The 16987-nt window shown below is 38.1% G+C and overlaps 1 long non-coding RNA gene across 1 annotated transcript in view; it reads right to left on the bottom strand.

Annotated features, from left to right (window-relative positions):
• Positions 1 to 432: 432 nt before the first annotated feature.
• The window catches only part of LOC116422306, a 28006-nt gene continuing 11451 nt past the window's right edge, over positions 433 to 16987 (bottom strand). The window contains exon 3 of the long non-coding RNA XR_004232894.1: positions 433 to 4214. This is a non-coding gene — a long non-coding RNA (uncharacterized LOC116422306). The remainder of the gene's footprint in view (positions 4215 to 16987) is intronic.

The raw sequence follows: 16987 nt of genomic DNA, 5'->3' as shown, positions 1-16987 counted from the left end.
ATATAATCGTTCCATAGAAATGATGAGCAACCTGATTTCAGAAAAGCCTGGAAAGAATTACAGAACTGATGCTGAGTAAAGTGAGAACATTGTACAGAGTTACAAGATTATGTGACAATCAACTATGATAGACTTGGCTCCTCTCAACAGTGTGGGGATTTGGGGTAATTACAATTACCTTGGGATGGAAAATGCAATCACGTCCAGAGAGAGTACTAAGGTGGCTAAATGTAGATTAAATCTTAGTATTTTCACCTTTTGTTTTTTCTCCTTTTGGTCTGATTTTTTTGTACAACATGACAAATATGGAAATATGTTTCAAAGGATTATACATATTTAACCTATATCAGATTGCTTGCTGTCTTGGGAAGGTGGGAGATGAGGGAGAGGAGAAGAAAAATTTATAACACAAAAGTTTTACAAATATGAATGTTGAAGATTATTTTTACATGTATTTGGAAAAATAAAATATTGGAAAAAAAGATGGTCATGTCTTCTTCAATATCATGAATACACGACAAACTTCCCAGCTAACTTTAATTGTTTTTTTTTACATACAGAAGATGGAAATAAGACCAGGAAGGGAAAATGGACTATCAAAGCAGTGGGCAGAACAGCATCAACAGCCCCAGAGCAGATCTGGCCCTGAAGATTTAGTGGACAGTTTGTCTCCATCCCATCTGTATAGTTAGCAACTGGTAAGAGACTGGCTCATGAGGATTGCAGGGACCTGGTAAATGTGGAAGAAAGAGGAAGACCCCAAGTCAAGAGTTTCTTTTTTATAAGGATTCAGGAGATCAGTCTTTTCCCAACTTGACCAGATAGGGAAGGGTAAGGCTGAATAGCCCAGACACAATGCTTTCAAACAGACACGATGAGCATAACTCTTGAGAAGGTAGGAAAGGAAGTTTCCATTCCACATAGTCCGAGGAGAGTAACTGAGAGACCCATTTCTCCTAATCTCAAGGTTCCCAGCAAGTACTTCCTTGATCTGGTCTTGGAGGCTGGGAGTATGGAAAAACAATTGAGACTGAAGATGACTAAATTAAGAGGTTTATGTAGAGATCTCGTGAGGACAGCACATAGAGTCTCCATCAAATCCTTGCCTCTGCCCTGTATGAGTATATGAAGATGACCAATCAAGACTGGCCTGGTTACACATCTCCAGGGTCCCAACAGCCACCTTAGTGCCCTTGCACTGAGGGGAATAAGGAACAGTTCAGGCATTAGCTACTTTGAAGCAGACATCCTGGGGATGATGGACAAAATCCTTGTCTCTAATTGGGCATTTGTTTCACAATGCCCTTGAAGTCTGTTTGCCAAATCTATTTCTTCTGAGATTTTGAGTGGACACTGTGAAGGGGTCATCCTGTGATGAAGTTGGGAGCAGGGGTGGCAGGTTGTAAACTCCATCTGCTTCACATACCTGTCAAAGTGATTTAGGTCCCAACACTGTTCACAGTTCTATTTATCTTACTGAAGTCAAATGCTGCTACTAGTCAGGAATACTTTACTTGGTGCATTTTCCTTAGTCCTTCCTAAGGATCATTCCCCTAAAATGTCCAATGGTACATATGTCTCCCTCTCCTAACAGAAACCACACCCACTCTCAGAGGTCACACAGGTAATGGATTGTCCTCGGTTGGAACCTTCCTCCCTTTGCATAGGGTGAAAATGCAGAGGGCTTCAGTCAGTGTTTCTGGGGAAGCAGCCTATCTTGGAAGGGTATTGGAGGCCTGATTAGGGGAAAAGAAAGGAGAGATCTTGAAGACCTCCTTTGTTTATCCATCCATCTACTGACCGTCCTCCTTCAGACTGGAGGGCCCAGCCCACAGTTTCTAGAACCCAGCTTTGATCAGTGGCCATAGTAGCCCAGGATCAACAACAGGAGGGAACACCACCAAATACACTTGTTCGTAAAGTCCAGAGCCATGCCATCTTTATTTTGTCAATAAGGCCATGGTCAACTGCTTCAAGAAGAGCCTTGCCTCCGGTATGTAAGCAGTCAGTCTCTCTCTCCTTCCCACTCTGGTAGTAAGCCGCTGTTTAAATACTCCCTGTTTAAAGCAGACATCAGAAAGATGCAGGGATCTGGGTTCTATTGAATTTCTATCCCCCAGAGTCTGAGTAAAGCAGCTGACAAAAGCCTGTCTCCTAATGTCAAGATTTCAGTCAGCTATGTACTTGCAAATGCACTGAGAGGGTGGGAAAGCATTCCAGACAGAATGGAACTAGATCTAAGCAGACAGAATCTCATGAGGGCAGCTCATGGAAACCCAGCAAGTTACAGTCTCTGTTCTGTATTTGGCTTGCCTAAGGGGAACAACCAAGAATGGTCTCGACACATCTTCAGAGGCCCAGCAGCCACTCTGGTACCCTAGCACTGCGGGGAAAGGAGAAACAGTCCAGGGATTAGCTACTTTGAAGGAGATATCATGGGGACAATGGACAAGGTCCCAGTTTTCACATAGGCATCAGCCATATTCCCATGGCTCTTGTGGGATGTATGCCAGATCTCTTTCTTCTGGGCTCTGGCAGAGGCTGAGAAAGGGATATCATGTGGTGGGGTTGGGTGGAGGGGAAGCCGGTCGTAAATTCCATCTGCTTCTCATGGCAATCATTCACAGCTCTCTTCCTTCTTCCCCAGGAAACAAATGCTTTATTTGATTCCTTCATTTCCTCATAAGGATCAATTATAAGGATCATTCATCCTAAGAAGCATATAGATACATGTGTTTCTTTGTCCCTTTCCACACAGAAACCTCAGACCCCTTCACCCACCCTCTGGGGACAGTCAGATGAAGGATGGTTCTTAGAGGGGTCCACCTTCCCTGGCCTGGCAGCTAGGGGTTCTGGGGAGTAACCTGTCTTGGAGTGTTAGGAAAAAAGGAAGGGAGGTGCTGGGGAGTATTCCATCTCTCCCTCTATCAGATCATCCTCCTTCAGCTTGCAGAGCCCAGCCTCCAGTGTCCCGAATCCAGCTGTGGTCAGCACTCAGGGTGACAAGGGATCAACAACAAGAGTGTTGCTAAAGTTCAGAGCCATATCATCTTCATCTTGCCAATCAGGTCATGATCAGCAGCAACAGGAATGTCACCTGGGGCCTGACTCTGAGGATGCAGGACATCAATCTCACTCTCCATCTCACTATCAGTAACCAACTGTTCAGAGGCTCCCTCTTTGAAGCTGACATCATAGGATTAGCGGAGATCTGGTGAGGGGAACAGAGGGAGCTGGGTAGGTTCCAGACCAGACTTTTTCTTTTATGTATCCATTGGGCTGAGGAATCTAGTAAGTCAGTCTCTCCCCAATCTGACCTGGCAGGGAGGGAGAAGTGTGAACAACCCCCATATACCACACGCTTTGAAACAGACACAATAGGCATGGTAGCAATCTCTGGTGAGGGAATCTATGGTATGTCCCATGGCATCCAGTGTGAAGAGAGCACCTGACACAGAATTCTCTCTTAATCTCAAGGTTTCCAGGAGCTACATCCCTGCTCTAATCCTCAGGATTGAGTGGGTGACAAAACAATCATAATGAAGGATCCTACATCAAAGCAGACGTGGTGGCAGGAGGGCAGCACATGGAGTGCTCAATCAATCAGTCACAATCTCTGTCTGTATTCAATAAGGGGATGTTAAGAAGACGAATCCATCTTGGCTTCTTTTCTCACCCCTAGAATCCCAGCAGCCCATCTGGTGCCCTGGTAGTGAGGGCCAGTTGACAACAGCCCAGGCATTAGCTACTTTGAAGCAGACACCCTGGGGATGGTGGGCATGTTCCCTATTACATCTAAAAAAATACTTTCTGAATTTCTTCCTTCTGAGATTTCAGAGAAGGCTGGGCTGGGCTGGGAGCAGGGAGGGGTATGTGGTGGAGTCATCTGTTGGTCATTTCATGCTAGGTGGTCTGGGTTCTGGTGGTGTTCACAACTCTGCTCCTTTACCTGAGGACAAATGTTGCTGCTAGTCAGAAATGTTTTTATTTGACTGATTCATCTTCATCAAACCTTCATAAAGAACATTCTTTCCAAGCTGTCCACTGGCACATGGGTTTCCATCAGAGTCCTGTTCTACATATTAACTTCAGGATTTTCACCAGCACTCAGGGACCCCAGGGATGAGCTTCCTCTTGCTCTGATCTAGCCACAGTAGGAATGGATGCTGAGATTCAATCGGTGCTTCAAGTGAACAGCTTGTGTTGAACCAAATCTAGGGAAATAATAAGGAAGAGAAGAACCATGAGATTTCTGTCTATCTCCCCTTGAGACATTTACTGACCATCCTTCATCAGCTTTTAAGGCCCAACTCACAGCATTTACATCCCAGCAATTTCTAAGGAGAAGAGCACAATAACCCTTCAAACATTTGAAAGACAATTTTCATGGCATTGATCATCCATATAGGCAAAGTTTGCTCAACTTTATCTCTGTAACTCCAACCTGATCAGAAGTGAAATGAGAGAAGTGTCATATAGGTTTGGGTCTTTTTCTTTCTCAAGCTTTATCTCTCATTGAAAGTAAGACTTGACAGATTAACAAATGGTAGATATGCCCTCCCCCATACACATCCCAACTCTTGCTTGATCAATCCAGAAAGACTATTCATTTAACTATAAAGGTGGCTAAGCTAATTTTAACTCGCCTTGAGTAATTTCCTAGGTAAAAATGGTACACAGCTCCCTAGCATTCTGGACATCTGGAATCCCCATTTACCTAGTTCAAGACCAGGGGCAACTTGATTCTGTTCCACCTGAACCATGGAAATATTCACCTAGTTCTCACTATGCAGAATATTCCCATCTAAGTCAATTCCTATCTATTGGGTCAACCATCAGAGATCCCATTTCTGGCATCAATTATTACCTGAGAACAAAATCCAGAACTGAAATCATTTGGAAAGAAGTTTATTAGAACTGTCTAGAAAAGGGAAAGAACTGAAAAGAGAGTGGCCTATTTTTTCCTCTTACCCTTCTCCCACCCCACCTCTATCAGTGTCTGTAGTCTACATATTACATAGGATTCAAACAAAGGAACAAGGAAACAATAGCTGACTGACCAGCACAGAAGCAGTTTCCAGTTAACATACATGGGTTGCTTGAAATGTATAATGGAAGAAAACTTCTGACATTTCTCATATCAATCTTCAAATCTGACTGGGTTTCTAATCAGCATGACCCTAAGTCTTAAGTAATAAACAAATCTGGTTTCTAATAAACAACAGGTCTGGTTTCTCAGGCATGTGAGGCTAGGTTTGAATAACACAATGAAGTTTTGCCACATTTCCTTCTATTTCCTTCCTCTTTTTTTCTTCTTTCCTTCCCCATTCCCTCTCTTCCTCATCTGTTTCTTTCTTTTCTGTCTTTTTTTCTTTCTTTTTCTTCTTTTTTTATTTCTTATTTTCTTTCCATTTTATTGAATGAGAAGAGATAGAAGGGAGAAAAGTGGTAATTTTTTAAGAATAATTTTAAAAAGAAAATAAAAATGAACACTCTAGATTACTATCCTATATTGCTTTACATAGGGCTGGATCTTAGTATCAGAGATTGCTGTCACACTCTGGAATTCTTAATCAACATAACTTGGATTATGTTATAGTCAGTCACAGAAGAAGAATATTAAGTTGGTTGCATTTGAGCTGATTTTTTGAGAGAGGGGGCATGAGTCCAAAAATGTCATTATGTTTTCTCTGTTGCTTTTCAGAGAGCTCAGAAGCCTGTGCTTCTGAAGTTGTTTAACATACTGAACCTTAGAAATTTCCCATAACAATGAGTATAAAATCAAGAATAAAGTACAAAAGCAATCAATCATCTTTCAAACCGAGATCTATGGTAAGAAAAAATAAGACTTTATCTGACATCTCAATTATTTTCAGGTTTTATTAAGAAGGTAATATTGCCCAAATGGAACTGTGGAAATGCAGACTATGGGGACAGTGCTTGCTAGATACCAAACACTAATATCACTGAATGACGTATGCTGCTGGAATCCAGTGTGACATAAAGCAGGAGTAAGCCTGGCATGAAGAATTTCTCCTTTGTCAATAAGTCTCAATCAGAGGCTGACTAGAGAAGCAAGAGAATGGGAAAAACTACAATGAGGAGATAAATACCTGTCAAAAAGTAACCCCAATGCCAATAGGATAAGCACTGTTGGGCATCAGTGTCATAACTGACTGACAGGAAGAACAATATGACATACACATCTATATATCCTTTATTTACACCAAGATTTCCACAGTAGATACATCATCTGTTAGCCAGCAAGCATTTATTAAGCATCTACTATGTGTCCATCACTGTGCCAAGGGTTGGGGACACAAAGAAAGGTAAAAGATAACCCTGCCCTCAAGTAGCTGACAGTCTAATGGGACTAAACAACAATTAGTTTAAGATAAATTGGAGATGAACACCAGAAAGAAGGAAGTAACCTTGAGAAGTATTGAGAAAAGTTTCCCCACACAAAGGTGAGTTTTTATCTGCCACTTAAAGCAAGCCAGGGAAACCAAGAAGTAAAGATGAAGAGGAATAGAATTCCAGATATGGGATAGAGTACATTAAAATGTCCAGAGTAAGGCTATGGGCATCTTGTACGAATATATCAGTAACAGCAGCATCAAAATTGACTTTCAGTTTTCAAGTTTCTGGTCAGCAGGGTTGTCCAGTGGATAGATTGCTGGCCCTAAAATCAGGAGGACCTGTGTTCAAGTTTGGCCTAAGTCACTTAAGTGACCCTAGGCAAGTCACTTAATCCTGTCTGTCTCAGTTTTCTCAACTGTAAAAGTCAGCTGAAGAAGGAAATGGCAAAACACTCTAGTATCTTTGCCAAGGAGACCACAAATGGAGTTGTGAAGAGTTGGATACAACAACATATATTGTTCTGATTCTTCATACTTAACTCTTCATCCATCAGTAAGGTGGTCCTTTGCTAACAACTTTTTAGTTTCCATTTCTTATTCCCTCTCCCAATCCATCTAATTATTTACTTCTTTATACAACAGCTATCTGAGATAGTGTATAATATAGTGTAGAGGTATGCAGTCATCTTTAGAATAGGCAGGACCAAATTAAAATATAATTGGGAAATATTTAATAAAATGAATAAAACTATAATAGAACATGATAATATTAATATTTGGGTTTCCACATCATTATGGAGCCTTACAGGTCTCTTTTTGTATGTTTTAGTATCTTCTATTTCTATTTGAGTTTGACACCATTGGCTTAGAACACCAATCAAACTAATTTGTCCAGGGTTACAGAGTGTAACAAACAAAGGACCAAACCTACCAAATTTCAAGGTCAATTTACTAACTACTACATTATACTACCTCTTATTAGTGACCATTGTAGTACTCTAGAATAGTTGTGAGGCTCCAGTTAGACCATGCATATGATTTCATAGAGAAGGAACCTTAGAGACTATTGATTCCTATGCCTTCTTTTTACAGATGAGAAAACTGAAGGAGAGGTTAAGGCTTGTCCAGGATTACACACAAGTAATAAATGTCTAAAGTAGAATGTGAACTCAGGTCTTCCTGACTCCAAGCAAGGCTCTCTCTCCAGCATGTCATCTAGTTGCTTAGTGCTAAATAAATGACAGCTCCTATTATTATTAAGGCTCTATGGTGACTACAAAAGTGATACCAGAATGATTAAGTCATAATATCTGCTCATGTAGAGATAGAGAATATAAATACAAGGAGGGATACAAACACCTTTGTGAGGAGGATAAAAAGAATTTTCCAGTTGAAATGACAGAAAGCCCTGTGAAGAAAATTTCAGATTTGGGAAGATTCAAATTAGCAAGAAGGGGTGGGGGAACATTCAAGGTAGAAAGAACAATGCCATGTGGGAAAGTGAAGGGCCTTTTGGTAAACAATAATTGATACATTCACTTGAGCTACAGAGAAGTGAATATGTAGGGGAAGCTGTGGGAGATGAGGCCAGAAAGCTTAGTTAGGGTCATACTGTAGCCAAATGTTCAATTCAGGAGGGTTTGGCTCTTGATTCTATAGCTAATGAGGGAGAATAATTAAAGAAAAGGGAACTGATATGAGAGATACTGTGCCAAAGAGAAATTTTGTTGGTCACTGTGTATAAAATGAATTGGATGAAACAAAGGGTAATAGATTTACACATGGAGGGGCTTTCTCAGAAGCCATCTGATTTAAACCCATTATTTAGAAGCTCTATTATAACTAATAAAGTTGGGACCCAAACTGGGTTATTTGCTCATCCCATGGTAGTGGGATGTAAGTAGTAAGTAGTGGTGAAAACTCGATTCAAGATCACCATTGCAGTGTTCCAGACAAGAGATCATGGTGGTGACAGGGCAACTAAACTAGGGTAATGGCATAGGGAATTAAAAGAAGGAACAACTGTATTTAGAAGTAAAGTCAGTATATATAATTGGAGGGGAAACAAAATATTAAATGTAATTTTTTTTAAAGTAGTGTCAGTAAGAGGTGGCAGCTAATAGCACATTGGAGATAAGGGAGAAGAAAGTTGATTGAGGTTTCTGGCAATGGCCTGGATAACTTAGAAGAATGGTACTATTAATGATATTAATGAGCAGGAGGAAAGTCAGAAACATGAATTCAATCTTGCATATGAATATTGTTACACTCACTTATTTAATCAAATAGTCTGTTAGTCAACCAGCACCTATCATTTTCAATGCTCTGTGAATATAAAACCAAATGAAAAAAAATCCTTCTCAAGTTTGTCTCATTTCCACTCTAACCCATAAATCTTCAGAATGCTCCCTCAGTTTCAAAGTGCTTTCTGGGTCAGAATCTTCTCCAAATTATGGCTCACAAATGCCCACTAATGTGTTTACTTTTCCCCACTGGCTGGAGAATATGCCTAATTCACAAAAAAAAAGAGATTTAGGGAATAGCTTAACCAAACATTTCCTCCATAAATCTTGAATTCCCTTTCCCATAAATGTGCACACATGCAATGAAAAGTGGATCTATCAATGAATCACAAGTGAGGAATAAGCATGTTTGGGCAGAGCACCAAGTGACACAATTAGGGAATATATTTGAGGGCAAACATGGTGCTCTGTTATCTTTGATGCAGCTAGCTGCGCCTTTTCTGATCCCAGCAGGTGTTACACCTCAGCAGCAACCCACCCATCACCATGTCTCTTCTCCATCCTGTCGTTAACTATCCCCCTTGCTTCAGGGTCACCTAATGCTTTGTCCAGCACCTACAAAGAGCCCAGAATCACTCTGGCTCAGTTAGCCTCTTTCCTGAAAAGAGAAACTTGAATGCTCTTATATTAACCATCTTTCATATCCACTGCTACTATCCATTAGGAAGGGTTACAGTTAGTACATTTATCTCTCAAAAAGAGAATTCTAATTCTTTCAGCTTCCTTTTTCATCTCCTGTTAGGTCTCAGAGTCCTGAGCTGAGATTCTGCTATTTTCAGAGCTATTTGATATGCTAGCTTCCACCTACTAGAGGTATAAGTCTGTCTCCTCTACATAAAAGGAGTAGAGTTATCTTCAGTGATAGGGATGTATTGGCCATATATGATAGGGAATATTTAACAACCAGATGTCTGGAAAAAAATATGCATTACATTTTTAAGTTTAATCTATCATCACTTTCTCAAACTTAGCCAACAAATCAAACTTTGATTTACAGCATTTGTCAGAGCTTGGAGTCTTAAGTGATTTAGAATGCCATCTAGAGAGAGCAGAATGGTGGGATAATGTTTGTCTTCCAAAAAACTCTGATGAGTCACAGTAGTTGCATTTGATGGTTAGAGCTCTCTCTAGATGGCATTCCAAGTCTCTCAAGAATGCCCTTCAGGACATCTTCACAGAATATCTTCTCCACTTGGTTAAGTTAAATCTGGTTTTCTGAAAATGCCTCTTTGGTCTTTATAAAAAATGTACAATTAAGTTAAAACTGCTTCTCCCAATATTCTATTTCCTTTATTTTAAAAATATGCTTTAAAATAGCCTCTGAGAATGAAGAAAGAAGAAAAACAATAGTAGCCACTGTCTCTATGAGAGACTGTTTAAAGAAGGAAAAACATACACTTGTAAATCAGTTTCCTCAACTATAAAATGAATTAAAGAAAGCAATGGCAAACCTCTCCAGTATCTTTGCCAAGAAAACCCCAAATGGGGTCAAAAAAAGTTGGACACAACTAAAACAACTGTATAATAATAATGAAAAATACACACACATTATAAATAAACTAATTACAGCATGAAGAGCCTCAGCACCTTAGTTGATCCTTGAAAGGGAGCCAGAGATTCCAAGAGGCAAAAATAATGGAAATTGGTTTTTCTTAACTATTATTAGGTGCTTCAGAAAGGGAAAAATATAAGCACATAGAGGATCCTCATTATTTGTTCTGAAGTCTCAATATTATGACATTTCAAAATAAACAGCAGTGTGGAAAGACAAATTTCAGTTATTGTGAAATTACATTTGTTGAACTTTGTCTTTTAAAATCATTTTCAAAGTGTTTTGATGGTTCAGTCTATATTAAAATCGCAACATGAGCTTAGAACCAAGACACTCAAAGTATTCTTCTTGTAGTCCTTCTTCAGAGGAGAAATATAGATGTCCTCAAAGTTTCAATTTAGTTTTAAGTTTTTAATAATAGAGTATATCTCTAAGACTTTTGGGATACCCTGTATATGTGATTATTGTGTGTGAGTATACATATATATATATATATATATATATATATATATATATAATATAATATATATATAACATGTACTTATATACACGTCATATAAAACTTCCCTCAAATGAAATAAATGTCAACTCTTCCATGACTGTTTATCCTATACCATTTTTGTCTATATCCTCTTCAAAGGAGTCTGCCTGATGTATTGGAAGCCCTCCTCAATTTCTCCTGACATTATAAGGTTACCAGTAGAAAACTTGGGTTGTCCATTTATCATTCCTTGTTCTTATTGTGTGATAAGTCCATCTTCTCTGCTTATCATATAATTATTTAATATTTTAATTCTGTTTTACTTTGGCATTTTTCATTGGTGATATATTATATCTTGTTCATATCCATCATGTTCTTCTCTATGGCCCTCTATGTGTTTCATCTTTAATTCTTCAGAGTCTAAAATCCTTAAGTCAATATCTTTTCTAGGACACTTTACATTCTACTCAAAATGCATGCTTGTACCAACAACTCATAAAAACTAGTATAGATGGTGGTTGTATAGGTAGGTTGTAGAGGGCCACAGATAGCCGGGGAACTCTGGGTAAGATATAAGACCCTTTTACCTAGAGGAAATCCGCTGACAATATCTGGTTTCCCTTGGTGTTCACACATTTTCCTGAGAAGTCAAGGAGTGTGTGACCACCTGTGTTTTACTTGAAGCAAGGACACTTACAGCAGAATGTTTAATCAGTGTGATTGATGAGATAATGGATCTCTAATTCACATATACTTAGTGTGATATAATAATCACTCTAGTTGGCATATACTAAGTGTGATATAGTGATGTAATGGTTCTACAGTTGGCACATACTCAGTGTGCTGTAGTGATGTAATTGTACTGAGGTATTTAAGGACTGAGAGGACTGGGCTGAGAGTGTGTGTGCTGGAGCTCAATCTCAGACTCAGAGACTCCAGACTCCAGACTACAAACTCCAGACTCCAGACTCCTTGACCACTCTTGACCATCCTCGATTATCCTTGTGGTAGCTCTCCTGCCTTCATCACTCCAACATCTAAGACTAAGGTTTATCCAGAGAGCCTCCAGAAAGCTAGTTGGGACACTACAGTAAGTCATTCACTTTTCTCCCAGTTAATCCCATACCAAGTGGCAGCTTCCACTTTAAATACTTTGTATATTAGTCCTCTGAAATCCCTCAAATCATATTACCAATAATAAGAATTTACTTTACCTATATTTATCAATCAATCTGTTTTTCCCATTGTTACTCTCTTTACTGCCATTTCTGCTTCTTCTAAAAAGTACATTGAGGACTGAGGTGTTATGATCCAAGTGTCATGGTTCTGTTATCCTTAATGGAGAAAAATTTTTAAAACGGAATTTTGAAAATCTTTTCCATTTTTTTATTAGTATAGTCTTCCTTACATTTGCATACTTGAATGCTCTTGAGATGATTTTGATTAGCTGACTATATTGCCAAGCTCTTTTAAAATTGGTTTTATCTTCCCTTGGTTCTCTCTGTTATATGAGCTAATTCTATATGTAATAATCCATATTTCTTTTTCATAATATCATACAAACAACTTTATACTCTAATCTGGTGTTTCCTTTGGCAGCCATATCTCTCCATTTGAGAAGTAAAATATTTGTACTTCTGGACTATTTTGGTTTCCTTATTGTGACAATTCATTTTACATTGGTTAAACTTCTAGATAAAGTTATTATACTGTGTCGATGTCATTTCTGTTGCCCATTTCTTATTTAAAAAATTTAATGATATACTGAAATAGTTTAGGATTAAGATATGTGAACTTTATGTCATCTCTTTTTCTCATTATTCCTTCCTTCTTTTTCATTTTATATAGATCTTAATCAGTGATCTGACTGTATATGGAGAGCTGACTCAGGAGACAATTGCTACATTAATAAGTTTTTTCCTGATTGTTAAAATGTAACATACAATTTGATATAATAATATAAATATAGTATAACATAATATAAAATATAACATGAATATTATACTATGCTAAATGATAATATGACAATATAAAGTAATGTAAATTCTTAAAATTATTAAATGACCTAGAATTCTAGAAATCTAGAATTTAACATCATGTCTTCATGTTCCCTTTTGGGAAAACCCACCTCTGCTAAGCAATTTGCATTTGCAGTATAAGTTAGTTGTATGTCTCTTGTAGTAGTGGAGCCAAAATGTGGCATAATAACAACTAATATTTACATGACATGCTTGTAAAGTTGTAAAGTACTTTGCCTATGTTAACTCCATATTATCATACTCTTTTTTACAAATAGAGAAACTGAGATTCATAGTGCTTAAATGACTTGCTCTATGATCGTATAGCTAGTTAAATGTCAGAAGGATGACAGTATAAAACTAAGTCTTCCTGAATTCAGTTCAATTCATTATATGCCAGAATGTCTTACAAAAACCTTTATTCCTATCAGATATCTTCTACAAAGATGTGTTTAAAACTTCCCAAGCCTATGTAGACATGATGGAAATTCACATAATTTTATCATTTAGAGATCATCTACTCTGATTTTCTCACTTTAGAAATGAAGATCTGGATTAGAATCTATATGTCCTAATAAACAGTATTCTTTTTTCTACATTATGTCTCAACAAACTGCTCTTCAAATTTATTGATTCAAAATGCACTCTTTTCTTACCCTCCTCAGTTGTTCCTTCTATGTCTCTTCAAAATTACTTTTTATTCATAAATCTGTGTCTGTTTCTCATTGTCCCAGTTATAATAGTTGGTTTTTATTCATGGATATTATGAATAAAGAAAGAATGCCTGAAGTCCATCACATTCAGTGCCACCTAACTGCCTCTATCTCCCTGACCAGGTAGCAGGAAGACCCACCTAGGAAGTAACCTAATTTTATCCCTTTTCTTGTGCTCCATTCTCTGACCCCTGGATGCCCAGACCTCCTCAGGGCTTTGACTTGAGAAAAAAGGACATGATTACATGTACTCCAGCTAGATAATATGAAAGTCAACAACTCTTATCTTTCCAGAAGACTCTCAGGCATTACTATTTGCCCTTAGACAGTGATATTAAAGTTCTCTGTGCCTTACCATCTACACTGCCCCCCTATTCTCCTAATCCCTGAGTATTGTCATTTGATTTACTAATACCCCCTGAGAATTTCTGGGTCTTGCCATCTGACCCACTCTTTCCATCATTCTTCCTCACTTTTCCCATTTGCTCTGTTGTTCAATGCTTTTATGTATTATTTCCCTCAACTAGAGGAGTGTCTTTTCTCTTTGGATCTCCCCAAATTAGCATTGTGCTTGACACACAGTAAGCATTTAATAAATATTTGGTTACAGTTTCTTAAAATATTCCCTTCTCTAGCAGCTTTGGAATGCAGCTCAGTCCAGGGTGCCTATAATGGCTCTTGAAGACACCAGACTTAGGGATTGGGGAACATGAATCCAAAGGTAGTATATATTGTCTTTAGAATAGGGAAGTCATGAATAAAAAGGTAGAATAAAAGAGGAGAAAGTAGGGCAAAATTGTGCATCTCAGGAAACTGAGGGTAGGTTCTATTTCATTTTTTTCTTTGAAGTCCAGAGCTTAGTACAATGCCCTGCACATAATGGGTATTTTATAAGAGTTCTTAGCTTGGATTGAATTGGAAAAATAGGTAGCCAATAGGATCCAGTGTTTGCAAAGTATGTGATAGTTTTTTTTTTAATTCAAGGCTTTTGCTAGGCATATTCAAGCATATTTCATTTCAAATGTTTATCTGTAGCTTCAGCTCCAGAGTGGTATAATTTCATGATAGACTATTTGAGTTATTCTGAGTTATTCTATCAATGCATCATTCATGTAACCCTGAGGAAAGTGAAAGATGATTGTTATTTCAAGATTTGATTTTCAAGTTTTAAAATGATCTTGGTGGATTCCATTTATTCTGGCTTCTGTATATAACTTCTCATCATTTATAATATTAGAACTTTTTCAGTATAAAGACTGAACAGGTATGTGTATTTATTTCAGGGAAGTTGGTGGACTAAACCTAGACTTAACCTAATTCTCAGAATTTGACACCAAAATTTCCAGAATTTACCACCTAAAATAGTGAGTGATATGCCAGTTATTAATGGCAACAAGAAGATGATGGGAAACATTTTCTAATCTGAATGGAGGTCTGATTAAGAAATATACACTAAAGCTCTTTTCTCCTATATACCTAATACCTCATGTGATCAACGTTGGGGTCAGGCCAATTTAGCAATACAGACTCAAGATTTTAATGAAATAAGATACTCATAAACTTTGAAACACTTAACAAAAAAAAGGATTTTACTTGACAAAAAAGCATGGAAATGATACTCAGCAAGGTTATAGCACTGGTTCAGATAGATATAGAAATGTTTCTGCCTAGAAGGGTGTTGTTAACCTTGACTACACTAGTCTCTACTGCTTCAAGACCAGTTAGATTACAATTCCCCCCTTTTCCATGATTTTCTGGTATACTTAAGGGGGTTGAAGGTAATTAAACTCTCTAGAAGTGTGTCTCAAGATTCCAGCAATAATGTTCCCTCAAATTTAAGGGTTGGTCTCCTCACCTCACTTCCATTTAGCTCCTAACAGATTAAATATTGCAAAGGTTATATTTATCTCAGAGGTAATAAGCAACTATACAAAATTTTCTCCCAAAATGTAGGAGGCATAGTTCTAGTTTTCCGCTACTCTTTTACACCACCCAACTCTTGGGAAGAGGAAAAATTGAGTTCAATAATCAGCTCAATTCCTACAGAACACAGTACCAGTTCCAAATTCCACCCCCTTTTGAGATCAAGTCCTAAGCACCCAAACTTCTCTAGCTTAACCTGTTGGGCTAGTTGGCTGTACCATCTCATCTGGAATCTTAGCTCCAAGAGCTCAAACTCCAGATCCAATAATTATCACTAGGGGAAAACAGAAATCCTAGGCCTATTTCTTTTTTTTTTTTTTTTAAATTTAATAGCCTTTTATTTACAGGATATATACATGGGTAACTTTACAGCATTAACAATTGCCAAACCTCTTGTTCCAGTTTTTCACCTCTTACCCCCCCACCCCCCTCCCCTAGATGGCAGGATGACCAGTAGATGTTAAATATATTAAAATATAACTTAGATACACAATAAGTATACATGACCAAAACGTTATTTTGCTGTACAAAAAGAATCAGACTCTGAAATATTGTACAATTAGCTTGTGAAGGAAATAAAAAATGCAGGTGTGCATAAATATAGGGATTGGGAATTCAATGTAATGGTTTTTAGTCATCTCCCAGAGTTCTTTTTCTGGGCATAGCTAGTTCAGTTTATTACTGCTCCATTAGAAATGATTTGGTTGATCTCGTTGCTGAGGATGGCCTGGTCCATCAGAACTGGTCATCATATAGTATTGTTCCAAGACCCAATAAAGGTGTGCAGGGAATTACTGTGCACTTGTTGCACGAGTGTTTGTCCTCTCTGAAATCATCCTGTTGGTCATTTCTTACAGAACAGTAATATTCCATAATATTCATGGCAGGCAGTCTTATACATGTTAAATATGTTATAGTATATCCTAGATACAATATATGTGTGCAGAGCCATACAGTTCTCTTGTTGCACGAGAAGAATTGGATTCAGAGGGTAAAAATAATCTGAGAAGAAAAACAAAAATGCAAGTAGTCCACATTCATTTCCCAGTGTTCCTTCTCTGGGTGTAGCCAATTCTGTCCATCATTGATCAGTTGGAACTGAATTAGATCTTCTCTTTGTCGAAGATATCCACTTCCATCAGAATGTATCCTCATACAGTATTGTTGCTGAAGTGTATAATGATTTCCTGGTTCTGCTCATTTCATTCAGCATTAGTTCATGTAAGTCTTTCCAAGCCTCTCTGTATTCATCCTGCTCTTCATTTCTTATAGAACAATAAAATTCCATAACATTCATATACCACAATTTACTCAGCCATTCTCCAATTGATGGGCATCCACTCAGTTTCCAGTTTCTAGCCACTACAAAAAGGGCTGCCACAAACATTTTGGCACATGTGGGTCCCTTTCCTTCCTTTAAGATCTCTTTGGCATATAGGCCCAATAGAAACAATACTAGATCAAAGAGTATGCACAGTTTGATAACTTTTTGGGCATAATTCAAGATTGCTCTCCAGAATGGCTGGATCCGTTGTGAACCAACAATGCATCCAACAATCCACCAACAATGCACCAGTGTCCCAGTTTTCCTGAATTCCCAACATTCATCATTATCTTTTCCTATCATCTTAGCCAATC

The sequence above is a fragment of the Sarcophilus harrisii genome, chromosome 3 (assembly GCF_902635505.1).
Source record: "Sarcophilus harrisii chromosome 3, mSarHar1.11, whole genome shotgun sequence".
NCBI classification, from domain to species: Eukaryota; Metazoa; Chordata; class Mammalia; order Dasyuromorphia; family Dasyuridae; genus Sarcophilus; species Sarcophilus harrisii.
This window is presented reverse-complemented; position numbering and strand designations above follow the sequence as displayed.